General features: G+C 40.8%; 1 pseudogene; it reads right to left on the minus strand.

The window, feature by feature from the left end:
* Nucleotides 1-531: 531 nt before the first annotated feature.
* Nucleotides 532-2,052, minus strand: LOC100483905 (annotated as a pseudogene).
* Between the last annotated feature and the right edge of the window lie 2,549 nt (nt 2,053-4,601).

A 4,601-nucleotide genomic window follows, 5' to 3' on the forward strand; every position in this document is an offset into this window, starting at 1 on the left:
TTGATTTTGAAAGTTACTTTATTTTCCCTACCAAAAAATTATGTTTTGTCTTATGATTTAAACTAATTAAGTTAAATTAAATATAATATTTTATCATATGTCTTTCTATGAAAAGCAATAGTTTCAATAAGGGATTAAGTTTGCCATCAAAGGCTGTAAAGTACTTCAATTTATTTTCTTACACCTGGTTTACAAAACAAACAAATACAAAATAGAAAAACACTAAAAACAGACAAAAAACACCCCACTTATCACAAATAGCATAGACTATACTATAGACTAACTGGTTGATTCTTAAGTATCATTTTTTTTTTTGAGAAGGAGCAAGCTTTATTGGGGAGAGAGCACTGCACTTGACCAACAGATGAAGGCAGTCCAGTGAGTATCCAATACATCACACTCAGAAAGGCACAGAGAGGAGGTTTGGCTAAGAAAGGTCAACTGGAACGTGAGTTCCTCGGGCATCTTCCCCAACCTCATCCCTCCAAGAGGTCAAGACACTCCCAGTCATTTCCTTGAAGGTAACCGTGGTCAGCTAGAAATAGAGCCCACCAGGGTGACTTCTTGCTTTTGATAAAGAACATTTTCTTTAGATTTTTTGGTCTTCGTTTGTTACTTTCATTCTATGTTCTCTCAAAGCCATCAGACCAACTTCTGTACTGATTGTCTTGATGTTGGCATCAGAGAGGTCATATTTAGCCATGATCAAGTTGTGCAGGGTCAGGATCATCCTGCTTGTGTGGATCTGAAAGAAGCACTTCTTAGTCTTTTCATTAGGAGAAATGGATCTTCTGTAAATGTGGCCTGTTCTGATAAGTGCTGGATTCAAAGTTTCTGTTCAATTTGTGGCCGTGAAAACTTTCATATCACTCCTTGAATCAAATCCATCCAACTGGTTCAATAGTTCCAACACTGTTTGTTGAATTTCTCTCTTACCACCAGAATTTGAGCCTATTTGTTCCAATGGCATCAATTTCATCAATAAACACGATGGATGGTGCATGTTCTTCAGCAACTCGAAATAATTCTTAAACAAGTTTGGGCTCATCACCAAGGTACTTCTTTTTTTTTTAAGATTTTATTTATTTATTTGACAGAGATAGAGACAGCCAGCGAGAGAGGGAACACAAGCTGGGGGAGTGGGAGAGGAAGAAGCAGGCTCATAGCAGAGGAGCCTGATGTGGGGCTTGATCCCACAATGCCGGGATCACGCCCTGAGCCGAAAGCAGACGCTTAACCGCTGTGCCACCCAGGCGCCCCACCAAGGTACTTCTGAATAAGTTCAGAACCAACCACTCTCAAGAAAGTGGCTGAGGTTTGGTTTGCTACTGCTTTGGCTAATAAGGTTTTACCTGTGCCAGGTGGACCATAGAGAATGACTCCCTTCATGGGCTTTATACCCATGTCTTTATAATATTCAGGATGAATGAGAGGAAGCTCCACAGATTCCTTAATTTCCTGGATTTGGTGGTCCAACCACGCCAGTATCAGCATGGTTTTTTTCATGGGGGAGGCAGGCTTTTCTACCTTCATCACTGTAACCAAGGAATCTGTGCCATCCATGAGTATCTGTATGACAGCATCCACCTTGTGGTTGAGCAGGGCAGAGCTGCCTGGTTCCAGCAGATTCCTGTCTACAAGGAAAGAATGCTGACATAGTGTTCTGAGTCTAAAGATGTAGACATGATGACATGATTGTCATCAATGATCTCTTCCAAGTTTCCTATTGACACCAGGGTCCCCTTCAGATCATTCACCTTTGATCATTCCTCCTTTGAGCTTGTTTTCTAAAAGCTTCATTTGTTCCTGATTTCTAATGAATTCTTCCTCCATGAGAAGATAGTCTTTAACTTTGTCTAACTTCAATAATTTTAACCAGCACTAAGTGTGAAGTGTCACCAGTAGCAGCTTACTGGCAGCATCTGTTCCCTTTGTTTTTTCCTTCTTTTTCCCCACTCTGGTTGGAACAGGAGGTTCATATTTCTTTTTCTTGTCCTCGGCATCCTTTTTGCAACCTCCAGGGTCATAACCACCACTCTGACTTTGATCCATCTTGCTTCAGCTGCTCAAACCCAGGTATGTTTTTAAAAACTTTTTTTGATAGCTTGATCATGTTTTATGATGGTAATCTTATGACTTCTCATAATTTTTTTTCATTCAAAAATCTAATGACAGTATTTGCAGTTGTTTTTCAGATAATTAAACTTTACCTAAAGTACACCCTTCATGTTATTTACATGGAAATGTCTATTTAATAACACAAGGAATTATGTGATATATACTTTTTTCTTCAGTTGTTCAACTAAGCTTTAACTTGGTTTCTTTAGTTAGTACCGTGATGATATGTGTTCATATGTGACAAAGTTCAAATAAAGATATCACAAAGAAATTGAATTATCCTGTTTAGTAAATCAAAAATATTGCTTAATTTTTCACAGGTATAAAATGGAATTTATTTTTCCATAGTCATATTTCTCTTTCCCACTGAGAGATAGTCCTACATAGAGTCAGTGCATACATACAATACTATCAGAAAGAACTGCAGAGTTAACCAGAGTTAAAAAGAAAAAGAAAAAGAGCTGAATACTTTTTATTTGCCCTGAAAATCAGATGTACTTGTTTTGTTTCACCTGTATGTACAAATTTGATATTCCATAATCATTTCCAAAAATTGATTAAAGTGACTTTATTTATGGAATTTCCTAATCATTCATTCTTTTAGTTTTTTTCAATCTAAGTCAAAATGTTTTAGTATTAAGGAAAAATATGAAATTAATGTAAGTGAAATTAAGAAACTGAAAATTGTAAAGGTAGTGTTTTCTCAAGTGTATTTTAAACACAAGAATCAGGATTTTAGTTACCAGACATGATTTCTGTTAAAATATATCATATTCACCCAAAGTCTTGATTATTTACTGAAGCACATTATTTTAATCATTCCCCTTGAATCACTTTTTGACCAAAATAATAAAAAAATATTTAAAAATATATTAACTGGAGCACCTGGGTGGCTCAGTTGGTTAAGCATCTGCCTTTGGCTCAGGTCATGATCTCAGAGTCCTGGGATCAAACCCCACATCAGGCTGTCTGCTCAACGGGGAGTATGCTTCTCTCACTTTCCCTCTGTGCTCACTCTCTGTCTTTCTCTCTCTCCCTCAAATAAATAATTAAAATCATATATGTATATGTGTCATATATATATACATGTATCACAGAACTAACTGCCTTGCTCCAGGCTCACCAGTCCCATGAGTGTGTAAGCAAGTGGCTACATCAGAGGTTCCAGGCCTGGGTAGATAAATGGATGAAGGAGCATGTGCCCCGTGAAATGGCAGCAGAGACCAGCAAGTGGCTCATGGGGAGGGGCTGGAAGGCCTGGTGCACTGTACCACCACCTGTGACACAGAGATCCTGCACTTTGTGAGCATTAACAAGTACCATGTCTAATATGGCACACTGTTCAAAGCCCCATAACTACAGAGCTAGAGCAGATAACTTGAGGGGTGTGTGGGGGGGGAAATTGTGCACTCACTCACACTAAAGAAACAAGGAAGATGCCTTTCAAGGCTCACTGGGCCTCTCTGGGACATGGCCACCTTCTCAGTGTGTGGCTGGTGCAACCTGGCACCAAGTGGGCTACATATAAAGAACGTGGATATCTTACAAAGCCAGAGCTGGGAACTTTTCCTAAGGGGTTTGGGGTATTAGCCTGTCCTGGAGGGGAAGGAAATCCATGCAAGCACAGAGACATGCAGCTTGCTTGCACACACCAGCAGAGCTAAGACTGGAGTCTCCTGGGGCCTGACCTTCGATGAAGGAGCCAGGTGCTGTTCACATCACATGGGCGTGCACTGACAGACTGGGGAAGGACTCACTGCTCAGATGAATTGTAACTCTGATGGTCACTGCTCCTCTCCTCTCACCCCAAAGGGAAAAAAAAAACTGGATTTGATCCCCCCCATCACTCAAGCACATCTAGATCACCCATTAGATTTTATCTGGGACCTGCAGTTTGGCTTTGGGATTGATCATCTTGTGGGTCTTTCCTGATGAATCCCTTGCTGCCCACCCTTACACTTTCCTCTGGTTCTCAACCTCAGCAAGATCAAATCCATCATCCTTTTTAGCTCTCATGGAACTGCTTTGTAACTGCTTCTTTACTAGTCCACCCTAGTGCCATCCACCAGCTTTACTCTCTGACACACACACACACACACACACACACACACACACACACAGAGGTATACACACAATTTTAACTTGGTTTTTCTTTTTCTTTTCTCTTTTTTGTAAATAATGTACATACTGTCGGAGAGGAAAAGATGGCAGAGGAGTAGGGGACCCCTTTTTCAGCTGGTCCCTGGAGGTGAGCTGTATATCTACCAGACCATCCTGAACACCCACGAAATCAGCCTGAGACAAAGGAAGATACATCTGGATCTCTACAAATGATCATCTCCAGCGCTGAGTATTGAGGTATGAAGTGGGGAGCCATGAATCCGCACACCGATATAGGAAGATGAACGGAAGGGGGAGGGAGCTGCCGCACTCGGGCACCAGGAAGCAGTAGCCACCTGCACTGGGAAGCGGGCCGGACTTGC

Source organism: Ailuropoda melanoleuca, chromosome X, assembly GCF_002007445.2.
Source record: "Ailuropoda melanoleuca isolate Jingjing chromosome X, ASM200744v2, whole genome shotgun sequence".
Taxonomy (NCBI): domain Eukaryota; kingdom Metazoa; phylum Chordata; class Mammalia; order Carnivora; family Ursidae; genus Ailuropoda; species Ailuropoda melanoleuca.